This window comes from Triturus cristatus, chromosome 4_1 (assembly GCF_964204655.1).
Source record: "Triturus cristatus chromosome 4_1, aTriCri1.1, whole genome shotgun sequence".
Classification (NCBI taxonomy): Eukaryota; Metazoa; Chordata; class Amphibia; order Caudata; family Salamandridae; genus Triturus; species Triturus cristatus.
Window position 1 is genome coordinate 120,679,447 of NC_140585.1, and position 21,428 is coordinate 120,700,874.

General features: G+C 35.0%; 15 non-coding genes across 15 annotated transcripts; all 15 read left to right on the forward strand.

Moving 5' to 3' along the window:
* The first annotated feature begins 28 nt into the window (after positions 1-28).
* Positions 29-100, forward strand: TRNAD-GUC (transfer RNA aspartic acid (anticodon GUC)). Its single transcript has one exon. It is a non-coding gene; the product is annotated as a tRNA-Asp (tRNA).
* A 629-nt stretch (positions 101-729) lies between these two features.
* On the forward strand, positions 730-801 carry TRNAD-GUC (transfer RNA aspartic acid (anticodon GUC)). Its single transcript has one exon. It is a non-coding gene; the product is annotated as a tRNA-Asp (tRNA).
* Positions 802-2,868: 2,067 nt separating this feature from the next.
* Positions 2,869-2,940, forward strand: TRNAD-GUC (transfer RNA aspartic acid (anticodon GUC)). The gene has a single exon. It is a non-coding gene; the product is annotated as a tRNA-Asp (tRNA).
* A 2,057-nt stretch (positions 2,941-4,997) lies between these two features.
* TRNAD-GUC (transfer RNA aspartic acid (anticodon GUC)) lies at positions 4,998-5,069 on the forward strand. Its single transcript has one exon. It is a non-coding gene; the product is annotated as a tRNA-Asp (tRNA).
* A 633-nt stretch (positions 5,070-5,702) lies between these two features.
* On the forward strand, positions 5,703-5,774 carry TRNAD-GUC (transfer RNA aspartic acid (anticodon GUC)). Its single transcript has one exon. It is a non-coding gene; the product is annotated as a tRNA-Asp (tRNA).
* Positions 5,775-7,842: 2,068 nt separating this feature from the next.
* On the forward strand, positions 7,843-7,914 carry TRNAD-GUC (transfer RNA aspartic acid (anticodon GUC)). Its single transcript has one exon. It is a non-coding gene; the product is annotated as a tRNA-Asp (tRNA).
* Positions 7,915-8,547: 633 nt separating this feature from the next.
* On the forward strand, positions 8,548-8,619 carry TRNAD-GUC (transfer RNA aspartic acid (anticodon GUC)). Its single transcript has one exon. It is a non-coding gene; the product is annotated as a tRNA-Asp (tRNA).
* A 5,586-nt stretch (positions 8,620-14,205) lies between these two features.
* TRNAD-GUC (transfer RNA aspartic acid (anticodon GUC)) lies at positions 14,206-14,277 on the forward strand. Its single transcript has one exon. It is a non-coding gene; the product is annotated as a tRNA-Asp (tRNA).
* A 1,368-nt stretch (positions 14,278-15,645) lies between these two features.
* TRNAD-GUC (transfer RNA aspartic acid (anticodon GUC)) lies at positions 15,646-15,717 on the forward strand. Its single transcript has one exon. It is a non-coding gene; the product is annotated as a tRNA-Asp (tRNA).
* A 629-nt stretch (positions 15,718-16,346) lies between these two features.
* TRNAD-GUC (transfer RNA aspartic acid (anticodon GUC)) lies at positions 16,347-16,418 on the forward strand. The gene has a single exon. It is a non-coding gene; the product is annotated as a tRNA-Asp (tRNA).
* A 2,053-nt stretch (positions 16,419-18,471) lies between these two features.
* On the forward strand, positions 18,472-18,543 carry TRNAD-GUC (transfer RNA aspartic acid (anticodon GUC)). The gene has a single exon. It is a non-coding gene; the product is annotated as a tRNA-Asp (tRNA).
* A 634-nt stretch (positions 18,544-19,177) lies between these two features.
* Positions 19,178-19,249, forward strand: TRNAD-GUC (transfer RNA aspartic acid (anticodon GUC)). The gene has a single exon. It is a non-coding gene; the product is annotated as a tRNA-Asp (tRNA).
* Positions 19,250-19,874: 625 nt separating this feature from the next.
* On the forward strand, positions 19,875-19,946 carry TRNAD-GUC (transfer RNA aspartic acid (anticodon GUC)). The gene has a single exon. It is a non-coding gene; the product is annotated as a tRNA-Asp (tRNA).
* A 636-nt stretch (positions 19,947-20,582) lies between these two features.
* On the forward strand, positions 20,583-20,654 carry TRNAD-GUC (transfer RNA aspartic acid (anticodon GUC)). Its single transcript has one exon. It is a non-coding gene; the product is annotated as a tRNA-Asp (tRNA).
* A 629-nt stretch (positions 20,655-21,283) lies between these two features.
* TRNAD-GUC (transfer RNA aspartic acid (anticodon GUC)) lies at positions 21,284-21,355 on the forward strand. Its single transcript has one exon. It is a non-coding gene; the product is annotated as a tRNA-Asp (tRNA).
* Positions 21,356-21,428: the final 73 nt, after the last annotated feature.

Consider the following 21,428-nt stretch of genomic DNA (forward strand, 5'->3'; position numbering starts at 1 on the left):
TGAGCACTGTTGAACTGAAGCCAATATGTCCTCGTTAGTATAGTGGTCAGTATCCCCGCCTGTCACGCGGGAGACCGGGGTTCAATTCCCCGACGGGGAGACGATTCCTTTTATTCACACAATTAAATAAAATGATGTACTTAATAACATTGTAAACTATATTTGTCATTATCCTTGTCTATTACGATTGAGATAAACGTTGAATTCAGTGATGGCCAAATTGCTTACAGATGTGTTAACTAAAAGTCAGAATATGCTCTGAATATTTCAATCTGCACAGACCATACCATCAAAAACAATTTACATCTATAATCTAATGGAAATGGAATGAAGCAGTGGGGAATCTTATGCTTCTGCTCAACTCTAGGGGCTAGATTTAGAAGTGGAGTGGATGCTTTTTGTTAGTAGTGACCCCTGGTGGTAAATGGTTATAAGCTGCAAATGGTAAAGTGAGCTGATTGTATATATATATATATATATATATATATATATACATAGATAGATAGAAAGATAGATAGACAGATCGATAGATAGGTATTTATTTTAATCAATCATTTCTTATTAAAGCAGATTATTTTTGGCTAGGAATTTCTGATTTGTAATCATTTATGAAAAAAGATTGCTTCTCCTAACCAAAGGAAGCAAAGCTGCCTATTACAATACTGTGAATTGATTGAGGGCATGCCCTAACCTCATGGAGGTGAGCACTGTTGAACTGAAGCTAATATGTCCTCGTTAGTATAGTGGTCAGTATCCCCGCCTGTCACGCGGGAGACCGGGGTTCAATTCCCCGACGGGGAGACGATTCCTTTTATTCACACAATTAAATAAAATGATGTACTTAATAACATTGTAAACTATATTTGTCATTATCCTTCTCTATTACGATTGAGATAAACGTTGAATTCAGTGATGGCCAAATTGCTTACAGATGTGTTAACTAAAAGTCAGAATATGCTCTGAATATTTCAATCTGCACAGACCATACCATCAAAAACAATTTACATCTGTAATCTAATGGAAAATGGAATGAAGCAGTGGGGAATCTTATGCTTCTGCTCAACTCTAGGGGCTGGATTTAGAAGTGGAGTGGATGCTTTTTGTTAGTAGTGACCCCTGGTGGTAAATGGTTATAAGCTGCAAATGTTAAAGTGAGCTGATTGTATATATATATATATATATATATATATATATATATATATATACATATACATAGATAGATAGAAAGATAGATAGACAGATCGATAAATAGGTATTTATTTTAATCAATCATTTCTTATTAAAGCAGATTATTTTTGGCTAGGAATTTCTGATTTGTAATCATTTATGAAAAAAGATTGCTTCTCCTAACCAAAAGAAGCAAAGCTGCCTATTACAATACTGTGAATTGATTGAGGGCATGCCCTAACCTCATGGAGGTGAGCACTGTTGAACTGAAGCCAATATGTCCTCGTTAGTATAGTGGTCAGTATCCCCGCCTGTCACGCGGGAGACCGGGGTTCAATTCCCCGACGGGTAGACGATTCCTTTTATTCACACAATTAAATAAAATGATGTACTTAATAACATTGTAAACTATATTTGTCATTATCCTTCTCTATTACGATTGAGATAAACGTTGAATTCAGTGATGGCCAAATTGCTTACAGATGTGTTAACTAAAAGTCAGAATATGCTCTGAATATTTCAATCTGCACAGACCATACCATCAAAAACAATTTACATCTGTAATCTAATGGAAAATGGAATGAAGCAGTGGGGAATCTTATGCTTCTGCTCAACTCTAGGGGCTGGATTTAGAAGTGGAGTGGATGCTTTTTGTTAGTAGTGACCCCTGGTGGTAAATGGTTATAAGCTGCAAATGTTAAAGTGAGCTGATTGTATATATATATATATATATATATATATATATATATATATATATACATATACATAGATAGATAGAAAGATAGATAGACAGATCGATAAATAGGTATTTATTTTAATCAATCATTTCTTATTAAAGCAGATTATTTTTGGCTAGGAATTTCTGATTTGTAATCATTTATGAAAAAAGATTGCTTCTCCTAACCAAAAGAAGCAAAGCTGCCTATTACAATACTGTGAATTGATTGAGGGCATGCCCTAACCTCATGGAGGTGAGCACTGTTGAACTGAAGCCAATATGTCCTCGTTAGTATAGTGGTCAGTATCCCCGCCTGTCACGCGGGAGACCGGGGTTCAATTCCCCAACGGGGAGACGATTCCTTTTATTCACACAATTAAATAAAATGATGTACTTAATAACATTGTAAACTATATTTGTCATTATCCTTGTCTATTACGATTGAGATAAACGTTGAATTCAGTGATGGCCAAATTGCTTACAGATGTGTTAACTAAAAGTCAGAATATGCTCTGAATATTTCAATCTGCACAGACCATACCATCAAAAACAATTTACATCTATAATCTAATGGAAATGGAATGAAGCAGTGGGGAATCTTATGCTTCTGCTCAACTCTAGGGGCTAGATTTAGAAGTGGAGTGGATGCTTTTTGTTAGTAGTGACCCCTGGTGGTAAATGGTTATAAGCTGCAAATGGTAAAGTGAGCTGATTGTATATATATATATATATATATATATATATATACATAGATAGATAGAAAGATAGATAGACAGATCGATAGATAGGTATTTATTTTAATCAATCATTTCTTATTAAAGCAGATTATTTTTGGCTAGGAATTTCTGATTTGTAATCATTTATGAAAAAAGATTGCTTCTCCTAACCAAAGGAAGCAAAGCTGCCTATTACAATACTGTGAATTGATTGAGGGCATGCCCTAACCTCATGGAGGTGAGCACTGTTGAACTGAAGCCAATATGTCCTCGTTAGTATAGTGGTCAGTATCCCCGCCTGTCACGCGGGAGACCGGGGTTCAATTCCCCGACGGGGAGACGATTCCTTTTATTCACACAATTAAATAAAATGATGTACTTAATAACATTGTAAACTATATTTGTCATTATCCTTCTCTATTACGATTGAGATAAACGTTGAATTCAGTGATGGCCAAATTGCTTACAGATGTGTTAACTAAAAGTCAGAATATGCTCTGAATATTTCAATCTGCACAGACCATACCATCAAAAACAATTTACATCTGTAATCTAATGGAAAATGGAATGAAGCAGTGGGGAATCTTATGCTTCTGCTCAACTCTAGGGGCTGGATTTAGAAGTGGAGTGGATGCTTTTTGTTAGTAGTGACCCCTGGTGGTAAATGGTTATAAGCTGCAAATGTTAAAGTGAGCTGATTGTATATATATATATATATATATATATATATACATATACATAGATAGATAGAAAGATAGATAGACAGATCGATAAATAGGTATTTATTTTAATCAATCATTTCTTATTAAAGCAGATTATTTTTGGCTAGGAATTTCTGATTTGTAATCATTTATGAAAAAAGATTGCTTCTCCTAACCAAAAGAAGCAAAGCTGCCTATTACAATACTGTGAATTGATTGAGGGCATGCCCTAACCTCATGGAGGTGAGCACTGTTGAACTGAAGCCAATATGTCCTCGTTAGTATAGTGGTCAGTATCCCCGCCTGTCACACGGGAGACCGGGGTTCAATTCCCCGACGGGGAGACGATTCCTTTTATTCACACAATTAAATAAAATGATGTACTTAATAACATTGTAAACTATATTTGTCATTATCCTTGTCTATTACGATTGAGATAAACGTTGAATTCAGTGATGGCCAAATTGCTTACAGATGTGTTAACTAAAAGTCAGAATATGCTCTGAATATTTCAATCTGCACAGACCATACCATCAAAAACAATTTACATCTATAATCTAATGGAAATGGAATGAAGCAGTGGGGAATCTTATGCTTCTGCTCAACTCTAGGGGCTAGATTTAGAAGTGGAGTGGATGCTTTTTGTTAGTAGTGACCCCTGGTGGTAAATGGTTATAAGCTGCAAATGGTAAAGTGAGCTGATTGTATATATATATATATATATATATATACATATACATAGATAGATAGAAAGATAGATAGACAGATCGATAGATAGGTATTTATTTTAATCAATCATTTCTTATTAAAGCAGATTATTTTTGGCTAGGAATTTCTGATTTGTAATCATTTATGAAAAAAGATTGCTTCTCCTAACCAAAGGAAGCAAAGCTGCCTATTACAATACTGTGAATTGATTGAGGGCATGCCCTAACCTCATGGAGGTGAGCACTGTTGAACTGAAGCCAATATGTCCTCGTTAGTATAGTGGTCAGTATCCCCGCCTGTCACGCGGGAGACCGGGGTTCAATTCCCCGACGGGTAGACGATTCCTTTTATTCACACAATTAAATAAAATGATGTACTTAATAACATTGTAAACTATATTTGTCATTATCCTTCTCTATTACGATTGAGATAAACGTTGAATTCAGTGATGGCCAAATTGCTTACAGATGTGTTAACTAAAAGTCAGAATATGCTCTGAATATTTCAATCTGCACAGACCATACCATCAAAAACAATTTACATCTGTAATCTAATGGAAAATGGAATGAAGCAGTGGGGAATCTTATGCTTCTGCTCAACTCTAGGGGCTGGATTTAGAAGTGGAGTGGATGCTTTTTGTTAGTAGTGACCCCTGGTGGTAAATGGTTATAAGCTGCAAATGTTAAAGTGAGCTGATTGTATATATATATATATATATATATATATATATATATATATATATATACATATACATAGATAGATAGAAAGATAGATAGACAGATCGATAAATAGGTATTTATTTTAATCAATCATTTCTTATTAAAGCAGATTATTTTTGGCTAGGAATTTCTGATTTGTAATCATTTATGAAAAAAGATTGCTTCTCCTAACCAAAAGAAGCAAAGCTGCCTATTACAATACTGTGAATTGATTGAGGGCATGCCCTAACCTCATGGAGGTGAGCACTGTTGAACTGAAGCCAATATGTCCTCGTTAGTATAGTGGTCAGTATCCCCGCCTGTCACGCGGGAGACCGGGGTTCAATTCCCCGACGGGGAGACGATTCCTTTTATTCACACAATTAAATAAAATGATGTACTTAATAACATTGTAAACTATATTTGTCATTATCCTTGTCTATTACGATTGAGATAAACGTTGAATTCAGTGATGGCCAAATTGCTTACAGATGTGTTAACTAAAAGTCAGAATATGCTCTGAATATTTCAATCTGCACAGACCATACCATCAAAAACAATTTACATCTATAATCTAATGGAAATGGAATGAAGCAGTGGGGAATCTTATGCTTCTGCTCAACTCTAGGGGCTAGATTTAGAAGTGGAGTGGATGCTTTTTGTTAGTAGTGACCCCTGGTGGTAAATGGTTATAAGCTGCAAATGGTAAAGTGAGCTGATTGTATATATATATATATATATATATATATATATATATACATAGATAGATAGAAAGATAGATAGACAGATCGATAGATAGGTATTTATTTTAATCAATCATTTCTTATTAAAGCAGATTATTTTTGGCTAGGAATTTCTGATTTGTAATCATTTATGAAAAAAGATTGCTTCTCCTAACCAAAGGAAGCAAAGCTGCCTATTACAATACTGTGAATTGATTGAGGGCATGCCCTAACCTCATGGAGGTGAGCACTGTTGAACTGAAGCCAATATGTCCTCGTTAGTATAGTGGTCAGTATCCCCGCCTGTCACGCGGGAGACCGGGGTTCAATTCCCCGACGGGGAGACGATTCCTTTTATTCACACAATTAAATAAAATGATGTACTTAATAACATTGTAAACTATATTTGTCATTATCCTTCTCTATTACGATTGAGATAAACGTTGAATTCAGTGATGGCCAAATTGCTTACAGATGTGTTAACTAAAAGTCAGAATATGCTCTGAATATTTCAATCTGCACAGACCATACCATCAAAAACAATTTACATCTGTAATCTAATGGAAAATGGAATGAAGCAGTGGGGAATCTTATGCTTCTGCTCAACTCTAGGGGCTGGATTTAGAAGTGGAGTGGATGCTTTTTGTTAGTAGTGACCCCTGGTGGTAAATGGTTATAAGCTGCAAATGTTAAAGTGAGCTGATTGTATATATATATATATATATATATATATATACATATACATAGATAGATAGAAAGATAGATAGACAGATCGATAAATAGGTATTTATTTTAATCAATCATTTCTTATTAAAGCAGATTATTTTTGGCTAGGAATTTCTGATTTGTAATCATTTATGAAAAAAGATTGCTTCTCCTAACCAAAAGAAGCAAAGCTGCCTATTACAATACTGTGAATTGATTGAGGGCATGCCCTAACCTCATGGAGGTGAGCACTGTTGAACTGAAGCCAATATGTCCTCGTTAGTATAGTGGTCAGTATCCCCGCCTGTCACGCGGGAGACCGGGGTTCAATTCCCCGACGGGTAGACGATTCCTTTTATTCACACAATTAAATAAAATGATGTACTTAATAACATTGTAAACTATATTTGTCATTATCCTTCTCTATTACGATTGAGATAAACGTTGAATTCAGTGATGGCCAAATTGCTTACAGATGTGTTAACTAAAAGTCAGAATATGCTCTGAATATTTCAATCTGCACAGACCATACCATCAAAAACAATTTACATCTGTAATCTAATGGAAAATGGAATGAAGCAGTGGGGAATCTTATGCTTCTGCTCAACTCTAGGGGCTGGATTTAGAAGTGGAGTGGATGCTTTTTGTTAGTAGTGACCCCTGGTGGTAAATGGTTATAAGCTGCAAATGTTAAAGTGAGCTGATTGTATATATATATATATATATATATATATATATATATATACATATACATAGATAGATAGAAAGATAGATAGACAGATCGATAAATAGGTATTTATTTTAATCAATCATTTCTTATTAAAGCAGATTATTTTTGGCTAGGAATTTCTGATTTGTAATCATTTATGAAAAAAGATTGCTTCTCCTAACCAAAAGAAGCAAAGCTGCCTATTACAATACTGTGAATTGATTGAGGGCATGCCCTAACCTCATGGAGGTGAGCACTGTTGAACTGAAGCCAATATGTCCTCGTTAGTATAGTGGTCAGTATCCCCGCCTGTCACGCGGGAGACCGGGGTTCAATTCCCCGACGGGTAGACGATTCCTTTTATTCACACAATTAAATAAAATGATGTACTTAATAACATTGTAAACTATATTTGTCATTATCCTTCTCTATTACGATTGAGATAAACGTTGAATTCAGTGATGGCCAAATTGCTTACAGATGTGTTAACTAAAAGTCAGAATATGCTCTGAATATTTCAATCTGCACAGACCATACCATCAAAAACAATTTACATCTGTAATCTAATGGAAAATGGAATGAAGCAGTGGGGAATCTTATGCTTCTGCTCAACTCTAGGGGCTGGATTTAGAAGTGGAGTGGATGCTTTTTGTTAGTAGTGACCCCTGGTGGTAAATGGTTATAAGCTGCAAATGTTAAAGTGAGCTGATTGTATATATATATATATATATATATATATATATATATATATATATACATATACATAGATAGATAGAAAGATAGATAGACAGATCGATAAATAGGTATTTATTTTAATCAATCATTTCTTATTAAAGCAGATTATTTTTGGCTAGGAATTTCTGATTTGTAATCATTTATGAAAAAAGATTGCTTCTCCTAACCAAAAGAAGCAAAGCTGCCTATTACAATACTGTGAATTGATTGAGGGCATGCCCTAACCTCATGGAGGTGAGCACTGTTGAACTGAAGCCAATATGTCCTCGTTAGTATAGTGGTCAGTATCCCCGCCTGTCACGCGGGAGACCGGGGTTCAATTCCCCGACGGGGAGACGATTCCTTTTATTCACACAATTAAATAAAATGATGTACTTAATAACATTGTAAACTATATTTGTCATTATCCTTGTCTATTACGATTGAGATAAACGTTGAATTCAGTGATGGCCAAATTGCTTACAGATGTGTTAACTAAAAGTCAGAATATGCTCTGAATATTTCAATCTGCACAGACCATACCATCAAAAACAATTTACATCTATAATCTAATGGAAATGGAATGAAGCAGTGGGGAATCTTATGCTTCTGCTCAACTCTAGGGGCTAGATTTAGAAGTGGAGTGGATGCTTTTTGTTAGTAGTGACCCCTGGTGGTAAATGGTTATAAGCTGCAAATGGTAAAGTGAGCTGATTGTATATATATATATATATATATATATATATATATATACATAGATAGATAGAAAGATAGATAGACAGATCGATAGATAGGTATTTATTTTAATCAATCATTTCTTATTAAAGCAGATTATTTTTGGCTAGGAATTTCTGATTTGTAATCATTTATGAAAAAAGATTGCTTCTCCTAACCAAAGGAAGCAAAGCTGCCTATTACAATACTGTGAATTGATTGAGGGCATGCCCTAACCTCATGGAGGTGAGCACTGTTGAACTGAAGCCAATATGTCCTCGTTAGTATAGTGGTCAGTATCCCCGCCTGTCACGCGGGAGACCGGGGTTCAATTCCCCGACGGGGAGACGATTCCTTTTATTCACACAATTAAATAAAATGATGTACTTAATAACATTGTAAACTATATTTGTCATTATCCTTCTCTATTACGATTGAGATAAACGTTGAATTCAGTGATGGCCAAATTGCTTACAGATGTGTTAACTAAAAGTCAGAATATGCTCTGAATATTTCAATCTGCACAGACCATACCATCAAAAACAATTTACATCTGTAATCTAATGGAAAATGGAATGAAGCAGTGGGGAATCTTATGCTTCTGCTCAACTCTAGGGGCTGGATTTAGAAGTGGAGTGGATGCTTTTTGTTAGTAGTGACCCCTGGTGGTAAATGGTTATAAGCTGCAAATGTTAAAGTGAGCTGATTGTATATATATATATATATATATATATATATACATATACATAGATAGATAGAAAGATAGATAGACAGATCGATAAATAGGTATTTATTTTAATCAATCATTTCTTATTAAAGCAGATTATTTTTGGCTAGGAATTTCTGATTTGTAATCATTTATGAAAAAAGATTGCTTCTCCTAACCAAAAGAAGCAAAGCTGCCTATTACAATACTGTGAATTGATTGAGGGCATGCCCTAACCTCATGGAGGTGAGCACTGTTGAACTGAAGCCAATATGTCCTCGTTAGTATAGTGGTCAGTATCCCCGCCTGTCACGCGGGAGACCGGGGTTCAATTCCCCGACGGGTAGACGATTCCTTTTATTCACACAATTAAATAAAATGATGTACTTAATAACATTGTAAACTATATTTGTCATTATCCTTCTCTATTACGATTGAGATAAACGTTGAATTCAGTGATGGCCAAATTGCTTACAGATGTGTTAACTAAAAGTCAGAATATGCTCTGAATATTTCAATCTGCACAGACCATACCATCAAAAACAATTTACATCTGTAATCTAATGGAAAATGGAATGAAACAGTGGGGAATCTTATGCTTCTGCTCAACTCTAGGGGCTGGATTTAGAAGTGGAGTGGATGCTTTTTGTTAGTAGTGACCCCTGGTGGTAAATGGTTATAAGCTGCAAATGTTAAAGTGAGCTGATTGTATATATATATATATATATATATATATATATATATATACATATACATAGATAGATAGAAAGATAGATAGACAGATCGATAAATAGGTATTTATTTTAATCAATCATTTCTTATTAAAGCAGATTATTTTTGGCTAGGAATTTCTGATTTGTAATCATTTATGAAAAAAGATTGCTTCTCCTAACCAAAAGAAGCAAAGCTGCCTATTACAATACTGTGAATTGATTGAGGGCATGCCCTAACCTCATGGAGGTGAGCACTGTTGAACTGAAGCCAATATGTCCTCGTTAGTATAGTGGTCAGTATCCCCGCCTGTCACGCGGGAGACCGGGGTTCAATTCCCCAACGGGGAGACGATTCCTTTTATTCACACAATTAAATAAAATGATGTACTTAATAACATTGTAAACTATATTTGTCATTATCCTTGTCTATTACGATTGAGATAAACGTTGAATTCAGTGATGGCCAAATTGCTTACAGATGTGTTAACTAAAAGTCAGAATATGCTCTGAATATTTCAATCTGCACAGACCATACCATCAAAAACAATTTACATCTATAATCTAATGGAAATGGAATGAAGCAGTGGGGAATCTTATGCTTCTGCTCAACTCTAGGGGCTAGATTTAGAAGTGGAGTGGATGCTTTTTGTTAGTAGTGACCCCTGGTGGTAAATGGTTATAAGCTGCAAATGGTAAAGTGAGCTGATTGTATATATATATATATATATATATATATATATATACATAGATAGATAGAAAGATAGATAGACAGATCGATAGATAGGTATTTATTTTAATCAATCATTTCTTATTAAAGCAGATTATTTTTGGCTAGGAATTTCTGATTTGTAATCATTTATGAAAAAAGATTGCTTCTCCTAACCAAAGGAAGCAAAGCTGCCTATTACAATACTGTGAATTGATTGAGGGCATGCCCTAACCTCATGGAGGTGAGCACTGTTGAACTGAAGCCAATATGTCCTCGTTAGTATAGTGGTCAGTATCCCCGCCTGTCACGCGGGAGACCGGGGTTCAATTCCCCGACGGGTAGACGATTCCTTTTATTCACACAATTAAATAAAATGATGTACTTAATAACATTGTAAACTATATTTGTCATTATCCTTCTCTATTACGATTGAGATAAACGTTGAATTCAGTGATGGCCAAATTGCTTACAGATGTGTTAACTAAAAGTCAGAATATGCTCTGAATATTTCAATCTGCACAGACCATACCATCAAAAACAATTTACATCTGTAATCTAATGGAAAATGGAATGAAGCAGTGGGGAATCTTATGCTTCTGCTCAACTCTAGGGGCTGGATTTAGAAGTGGAGTGGATGCTTTTTGTTAGTAGTGACCCCTGGTGGTAAATGGTTATAAGCTGCAAATGTTAAAGTGAGCTGATTGTATATATATATATATATATATATATATATATATATATATACATATACATAGATAGATAGAAAGATAGATAGACAGATCGATAAATAGGTATTTATTTTAATCAATCATTTCTTATTAAAGCAGATTATTTTTGGCTAGGAATTTCTGATTTGTAATCATTTATGAAAAAAGATTGCTTCTCCTAACCAAAAGAAGCAAAGCTGCCTATTACAATACTGTGAATTGATTGAGGGCATGCCCTAACCTCATGGAGGTGAGCACTGTTGAACTGAAGCCAATATGTCCTCGTTAGTATAGTGGTCAGTATCCCCGCCTGTCACGCGGGAGACCGGGGTTCAATTCCCCAACGGGGAGACGATTCCTTTTATTCACACAATTAAATAAAATGATGTACTTAATAACATTGTAAACTATATTTGTCATTATCCTTGTCTATTACGATTGAGATAAACGTTGAATTCAGTGATGGCCAAATTGCTTACAGATGTGTTAACTAAAAGTCAGAATATGCTCTGAATATTTCAATCTGCACAGACCATACCATCAAAAACAATTTACATCTATAATCTAATGGAAATGGAATGAAGCAGTGGGGAATCTTATGCTTCTGCTCAACTCTAGGGGCTAGATTTAGAAGTGGAGTGGATGCTTTTTGTTAGTAGTGACCCCTGGTGGTAAATGGTTATAAGCTGCAAATGGTAAAGTGAGCTGATTGTATATATATATATATATATATATATATATATATACATAGATAGATAGAAAGATAGATAGACAGATCGATAGATAGGTATTTATTTTAATCAATCATTTCTTATTAAAGCAGATTATTTTTGGCTAGGAATTTCTGATTTGTAATCATTTATGAAAAAAGATTGCTTCTCCTAACCAAAGGAAGCAAAGCTGCCTATTACAATACTGTGAATTGATTGAGGGCATGCCCTAACCTCATGGAGGTGAGCACTGTTGAACTGAAGCCAATATGTCCTCGTTAGTATAGTGGTCAGTATCCCCGCCTGTCACGCGGGAGACCGGGGTTCAATTCATTCCCCGACGGGGAGACGATTCCTTTTATTCACACAATTAAATAAAATGATGTACTTAATAACATTGTAAACTATATTTGTCATTATCCTTCTCTATTACGATTGAGATAAACGTTGAATTCAGTGATGGCCAAATTGCTTACAGATGTGTTAACTAAAAGTCAGAATATGCTCTGAATATTTCAATCTGCACAGACCATACCATCAAAAACAATTTACATCTGTAATCTAATGGAAAATGGAATGAAGCAGTGGGGAATCTTATGCTTCTGCTCAACTCTAGGGGCTGGATTTAGAAGTGGAGTGGATGCTTTTTGTTAGTAGTGACCCCTGGTGGTAAATGGTTATAAGCTGCAAATGTTAAAGTGAGCTGATTGTATATATATATATATATATATATATATATACATATACATAGATAGATAGAAAGATAGATAGACAGATCGATAAATAGGTATTTATTTTAATCAATCATTTCTTATTAAAGCAGATTATTTTTGGCTAGGAATTTCTGATTTGTAATCATTTATGAAAAAAGATTGCTTCTCCTAACCAAAAGAAGCAAAGCTGCCTATTACAATACTGTGAATTGATTGAGGGCATGCCCTAACCTCATGGAGGTGAGCACTGTTGAACTGAAGCCAATATGTCCTCGTTAGTATAGTGGTCAGTATCCCCGCCTGTCACACGGGAGACCGGGGTTCAATTCCCCGACGGGGAGACGATTCCTTTTATTCACACAATTAAATAAAATGATGTACTTAATAACATTGTAAACTATATTTGTCATTATCCTTGTCTATTACGATTGAGATAAACGTTGAATTCAGTGATGGCCAAATTGCTTACAGATGTGTTAACTAAAAGTCAGAATATGCTCTGAATATTTCAATCTGCACAGACCATACCATCAAAAACAATTTACATCTATAATCTAATGGAAATGGAATGAAGCAGTGGGGAATCTTATGCTTCTGCTCAACTCTAGGGGCTAGATTTAGAAGTGGAGTGGATGCTTTTTGTTAGTAGTGACCCCTGGTGGTAAATGGTTATAAGCTGCAAATGGTAAAGTGAGCTGATTGTATATATATATATATATATATATATATACATATACATAGATAGATAGAAAGATAGATAGACAGATCGATAAATAGGTATTTATTTTAATCAATCATTTCTTATTAAAGCAGATTATTTTTGGCTAGGAATTTCTGATTTGTAATCATTTATGAAAAAAGATTGCTTCTCCTAACCAAAAGAAGCAAAGCTGCCTATTACAATACTGTGAATTGATTGAGGGCATGCCCTAACCTCATGGAGGTGAGCACTGTTGAACTGAAGCCAATATGTCCTCGTTAGTATAGTGGTCAGTATCCCCGCCTGTCACGTGGGAGACCGGGGTTCAATTCCCCGACGGGGAGACGATTCCTTTTATTCACACAATTAAATAAAATGATGTACTTAATAACATTGTAAACTATATTTGTCATTATCCTTGTCTATTACGATTGAGATAAACGTTGAATTCAGTGATGGCCAAATTGCTTACAGATGTGTTAACTAAAAGTCAGAATATGCTCTGAATATTTCAATCTGCACAGACCATACCATCAAAAACAATTTACATCTATAATCTAATGGAAATGGAATGAAGCAGTGGGGAATCTTATGCTTCTGCTCAACTCTAGGGGCTAGATTTAGAAGTGGAGTGGATGCTTTTTGTTAGTAGTGACCCCTGGTGGTAAATGGTTATAAGCTGCAAATGGTAAAGTGAGCTGATTGTATATATATATATATATATATATATATATATATACATAGATAGATAGAAAGATAGATAGACAGATCGATAGATAGGTATTTATTTTAATCAATCATTTCTTATTAAAGCAGATTATTTTTGGCTAGGAATTTCTGATTTGTAATCATTTATGAAAAAAGATTGCTTCTCCTAACCAAAGGAAGCAAAGCTGCCTATTACAATACTGTGAATTGATTGAGGGCATGCCCTAACCTCATGGAGGTGAGCACTGTTGAACTGAAGCCAATATGTCCTCGTTAGTATAGTGGTCAGTATCCCCGCCTGTCACGCGGGAGACCGGGGTTCAATTCCCCGACGGGGAGACGATTCCTTTTATTCACACAATTAAATAAAATGATGTACTTAATAACATTGTAAACTATATTTGTCATTATCCTTCTCTATTACGATTGAGATAAACGTTGAATTCAGTGATGGCCAAATTGCTTACAGATGTGTTAACTAAAAGTCAGAATATGCTCTGAATATTTCAATCTGCACAGACCATACCATCAAAAACAATTTACATCTGTAATCTAATGGAAAATGGAATGAAGCAGTGGGGAATCTTATGCTTCTGCTCAACTCTAGGGGCTGGATTTAGAAGTGGAGTGGATGCTTTTTGTTAGTAGTGACCCCTGGTGGTAAATGGTTATAAGCTGCAAATGTTAAAGTGAGCTGATTGTATATATATATATATATATATATATATATATATATATATATATACATATACATAGATAGATAGAAAGATAGATAGACAGATCGATAAATAGGTATTTATTTTAATCAATCATTTCTTATTAAAGCAGATTATTTTTGGCTAGGAATTTCTGATTTGTAATCATTTATGAAAAAAGATTGCTTCTCCTAACCAAAAGAAGCAAAGCTGCCTATTACAATACTGTGAATTGATTGAGGGCATGCCCTAACCTCATGGAGGTGAGCACTGTTGAACTGAAGCCAATATGTCCTCGTTAGTATAGTGGTCAGTATCCCCGCCTGTCACGCGGGAGACCGGGGTTCAATTCCCCGACGGGTAGACGATTCCTTTTATTCACACAATTAAATAAAATGATGTACTTAATAACATTGTAAACTATATTTGTCATTATCCTTCTCTATTACGATTGAGATAAACGTTGAATTCAGTGATGGCCAAATTGCTTACAGATGTGTTAACTAAAAGTCAGAATATGCTCTGAATATTTCAATCTGCACAGACCATACCATCAAAAACAATTTACATCTGTAATCTAATGGAAAATGGAATGAAGCAGTGGGGAATCTTATGCTTCTGCTCAACTCTAGGGGCTGGATTTAGAAGTGGAGTGGATGCTTTTTGTTAGTAGTGACCCCTGGTGGTAAATGGTTATAAGCTGCAAATGTTAAAGTGAGCTGATTGTATATATATATATATATATATATATATATATATATATATATATACATATACATAGATAGATAGAAAGATAGATAGACAGATCGATAAATAGGTATTTATTTTAATCAATCATTTCTTATTAAAGCAGATTATTTTTGGCTAGGAATTTCTGATTTGTAATCATTTATGAAAAAAGATTGCTTCTCCTAACCAAAAGAAGCAAAGCTGCCTATTACAATACTGTGAATTGATTGAGGGCATGCCCTAACCTCATGGAGGTGAGCACTGTTGAACTGAAGCCAATATGTCCTCGTTAGTATAGTGGTCAGTATCCCCGCCTGTCACGCGGGAGACCGGGGTTCAATTCCCCGACGGGGAGACGATTCCTTTTATTCACACAATTAAATAAAATGATGTACTTAATAACATTGTAAACTATATTTGTCATTATCCTTGTCTATTACGATTGAGATAAACGTTGAATTCAGTGATGGCCAAATTGCTTACAGATGTGTTAACTAAAAGTCAGAATATGCTCTGAATATTTCAATCTGCACAGACCATACCATCAAAAACAATTTACATCTATAATCTAATGGAAATGGAATGAAGCAGTGGGGAATCTTATGCTTCTGCTCAACTCTAGGGGCTAGATTTAGAAGTGGAGTGGATGCTTTTTGTTAGTAGTGACCCCTGGTGGTAAATGGTTATAAGCTGCAAATGGTAAAGTGAGCTGATTGTATATATATATATATATATATATATATATATACATAGATAGATAGAAAGATAGATAGACAGATCGATAGATAGGTATTTATTTTAATCAATCATTTCTTATTAAAGCAGATTATTTTTGGCTAGGAATTTCTGATTTGTAATCATTTATGAAAAAAGATTGCTTCTCCTAACCAAAGGAAGCAAAGCTGCCTATTACAATACTGTGAATTGATTGAGGGCATGCCCTAACCTCATGGAGGTGAGCACTGTTGAACTGAAGCCAATATGTCCTCGTTAGTATAGTGGTCAGTATCCCCGCCTGTCACGCGGGAGACCGGGGTTCAATTCCCCGACGGGGAGACGATTCCTTTTATTCACACAATTAAATAAAATGATGTACTTAATAACATTGTAAACTATATTTGTCATTATCCTTCTCTATTACGATTGAGATAAACGTTGAATTCAGTGATGGCCAAATTGCTTACAGATGTGTTAACTAAAAGTCAGAATATGCTCTGAATATTTCAATCTGCACAGACCATACCATCAAAAACAATTTACATCTGTAATCTAATGGAAAATGGAATGAAGCAGTGGGGAATCTTATGCTTCTGCTCAACTCTAGGGGCTGGATTTAGAAGTGGAGTGGATGCTTTTTGTTAGTAGTGACCCCTGGTGGTAAATGGTTATAAGCTGCAAATGTTAAAGTGAGCTGATTGTATATATATATATATATATATATATATATATACATATACATAGATAGATAGAAAGATAGATAGACAGATCGATAAATAGGTATTTATTTTAATCAATCATTTCTTATTAAAGCAGATTATTTTTGGCTAGGAATTTCTGATTTGTAATCATTTATGAAAAAAGATTGCTTCTCCTAACCAAAAGAAGCAAAGCTGCCTATTACAATACTGTGAATTGATTGAGGGCATGCCCTAACCTCATGGAGGTGAGCACTGTTGAACTGAAGCCAATATGTCCTCGTTAGTATAGTGGTCAGTATCCCCGCCTGTCACGCGGGAGACCGGGGTTCAATTCCCCGACGGGTAGACGATTCCTTTTATTCACACAATTAAATAAAATGATGTACTTAATAACATTGTAAACTATATTTGTCATTATCCTTCTCTATTACGATTGAGATAAACGTTGAATTCAGTGATGGCCAAATTGCTTACAGATGTGTTAACTAAGAGTCAGAATATGCTCTGAATATTTCAATCTGCACAGACCATACCATCAAAAACAATTTACATCTGTAATCTAATGGAAAATGGAATGAAGCAGTGGGGAATCTTATGCTTCTGCTCAACTCTAGGGGCTGGATTTAGAAGTGGAGTGGATGCTTTTTGTTAGTAGTGACCCCTGGTGGTAAATGGTTATAAGCTGCAAATGTTAAAGTGAGCTGATTGTATATATATATATATATATATATATATATATATATATATATACATATACATAGATAGATAGAAAGATAGATAGACAGATCGATAAATAGGTATTTATTTTAATCAATCATTTCTTATTAAAGCAGATTATTTTTGGCTAGGAATTTCTGATTTGTAATCATTTATGAAAAAAGATTGCTTCTCCTAACCAAAAGAAGCAAAGCTGCCTATTACAATACTGTGAATTGATTGAGGGCATGCCCTAACCTCATGGAGGTGAGCACTGTTGAACTGAAGCCAATATGTCCTCGTTAGTATAGTGGTCAGTATCCCCGCCTGTCACGCGGGAGACCGGGGTTCAATTCCCCAACGGGGAGACGATTCCTTTTATTCACACAATTAAATAAAATGATGTACTTAATAACATTGTAAACTATATTTGTCATTATCCTTGTCTATTACGATTGAGATAAACGTTGAATTCAGTGATGGCCAAATTGCTTACAGATGTGTTAACTAAAAGTCAGAATATGCTCTGAATATTTCAATCTGCACAGACCATACCATCAAAAACAATTTACATCTATAATCTAATGGAAATGGAATGAAGCAGTGGGGAATCTTATGCTTCTGCTCAACTCTAGGGGCTAGATTTAGAAGTGGAGTGGATGCTTTTTGTTAGTAGTGACCCCTGGTGGTAAATGGTTATAAGCTGCAAATGGTAAAGTGAGCTGATTGTATATATATATATATATATATATATATATACATAGATAGATAGAAAGATAGATAGACAGATCGATAGATAGGTATTTATTTTAATCAATCATTTCTTATTAAAGCAGATTATTTTTGGCTAGGAATTTCTGATTTGTAATCATTTATGAAAAAAGATTGCTTCTCCTAACCAAAGGAAGCAAAGCTGCCTATTACAATACTGTGAATTGATTGAGGGCATGCCCTAACCTCATGGAGGTGAGCACTGTTGAACTGGAGCCAATATGTCCTCGTTAGTATAGTGGTCAGTATCCCCGCCTGTCACGCGGGAGACCGGGGTTCAATTCCCCGACGGGGAGACGATTCCTTTTATTCACACAATTAAATAAAATGATGTACTTAATAACATTGTAAACTATATTTGTCATTATCCTTCTCTATTACGATTGAGATAAACGTTGAATTCAGTGATGGCCAAATTGCTTACAGATGTGTTAACTAAAAGTCAGAATATGCTCTGAATATTTCAATCTGCACAGACCATACCATCAAAAACAATTTACATCTGTAATCTAATGGAAAATGGAATGAAGCAGTGGGGAATCTTATGCTTCTGCTCAACTCTAGGGGCTGGATTTAGAAGTGGAGTGGATGCTTTTTGTTAGTAGTGACCCCTGGTGGTAAATGGTTATAAGCTGCAAATGTTAAAGTGAGCTGATTGTATATATATATATATATATATATATATATACATATACATAGATAGATAGAAAGATAGATAGACAGATCGATAAATAGGTATTTATTTTAATCAATCATTTCTTATTAAAGCAGATTATTTTTGGCTAGGAATTTCTGATTTGTAATCATTTATGAAAAAAGATTGCTTCTCCTAACCAAAAGAAGCAAAGCTGCCTATTACAATACTGTGAATTGATTGAGGGCATGCCCTAACCTCATGGAGGTGAGCACTGTTGAACTGAAGCCAATATGTCCTCGTTAGTATAGTGGTCAGTATCCCCGCCTGTCACGCGGGAGACCGGGGTTCAATTCCCCGACGGGGAGACGATTCCTTTTATTCACACAATTAAATAAAATGATGTACTTAATAACATTGTAAACTATATTTGTCATTATCCTTGTCTATTACGATTGAGATAAACGTTGAATTCAGTGATGGCCAAATTGCTTACAGATGTGTTAACTAAAAGTCAGAATATGCTCTGAATATTTCAATCTGCACAGACCATACCATCAAAAACAATTTACATCTATAATCTAATGGAAATGGAATGAAGCAGTGGGGAATCTTATGCTTCTGCTCAACTCTAGGGGCTAGATTTAGAAGTGGAGTGGATGCTTTTTGTTAGTAGTGACCCCTGGTGGTAAATGGTTATAAGCTGCAAATGGTAAAGTGAGCTGATTGTATATATATATATATATATATACATATACATAGATAGATAGAAAGATAGATAGACAGATCGATAGATAGGTATTTATTTTAATCAATCATTTCTTATTAAAGCAGATTATTTTTGGCTAGGAATTTCTGATTTGTAATCATTTATGAAAAAAGATTGCTTCTCCTAACCAAAGGAAGCAAAGCTGCCTATTACAATACTGTGAATTGATTGAGGGCATGCCCTAACCTCATGGAGGTGAGCACTGTTGAACTGGAGCCAATATGTCCTCGTTAGTATAGTGGTCAGTATCCCCGCCTGTCACGCGGGAGACCGGGGTTCAATTCCCCGACGGGGAGACGATTCCTTTTATTCACACAATTAAATAAAATGATGTACTTAATAACATTGTAAACTATATTTGTCATTATCCTTCTCTATTACGATTGAGATAAACGTTGAATTCAGTGATGGCCAAATTGCTTACAGATGTGTTAACTAAAAGTCAGAATATGCTCTGAATATTTCAATCTGCACAGACCATACCATCAAAAACAATTTACATCTGTAATCTAATGGAAAATGGAATGAAGCAGTGGGGAATCTTATGCTTCTGCTCAACTCTAGGGGCTGGATTTAGAAGTGGAGTGGATGCTTTTTGTTAGTAGTGACCCCTGGTGGTAAATGGTTATAAGCTGCAAATGTTAAAGTGAGCTGATTGTATATATATATATATATATATATATATATATACATATACATAGATAGATAGAAAGATAGATAGACAGATCGATAAATAGGTATTTATTTTAATCAATCATTTCTTATTAAAGCAGATTATTTTTGGCTAGGAATTTCTGATTTGTAATCATTTATGAAAAAAGATTGCTTCTCCTAACCAAAAGAAGCAAAGCTGCCTATTACAATACTGTGAATTGATTGAGGGCATGCCCTAACCTCATGGAGGTGAGCACTGTTGAACTGAAGCCAATATGTCCTCGTTAGTATAGTGGTCAGTATCCCCGCCTGTCACGCGGGAGACCGGGGTTCAATTCCCCGACGGGGAGACGATTCCTTTTATTCACACAATTAAATAAAATGATGTACTTAATAACATTGTAAACTATATTTGTCATTATCCTTGTCTATTACGATTGAGATAAACGTTGAATTCAGTGATGGCCAAATTGCTTACAGATGTGTTAACTAAAAGTCAGAATATGCTCTGAATATTTCAATCTGCACAGACCATACCATCAAAAACAATTTACATCTATAATCTAATGGAAATGGAATGAAGCAGTGGGGAATCTTATGCTTCTGCTCAACTCTAGGGGCTAGATTTAGAAGTGGAGTGGATGCTTTTTGTTAGTAGTGACCCCTGGTGGTAAATGGTTATAAGCTGCAAATGGTAAAGTGAGCTGATTGTATATATATATATATATATATATATATATATACATAGATAGATAGAAAGATAGATAGACAGATCGATAGATAGGTATTTATTTTAATCAATCATTTCTTATTAAAGCAGATTATTTTTGGCTAGGAATTTCTGATTTGTAATCATTTATGAAAAAAGATTGCTTCTCCTAACCAAAGGAAGCAAAGCTGCCTATTACAATACTGTGAATTGATTGAGGGCATGCCCTAACCTCATGGAGGTGAGCACTGTTGAACTGGAGCCAATATGTCCTCGTTAGTATAGTGGTCAGTATCCCCGCCTGTCACGCGGGAGACCGGGGTTCAATTCCCCGACGGGGAGACGATTCCTTTTATTCACACAATTAAATAAAATGATGTACTTAATAACATTGTAAACTATATTTGTCATTATC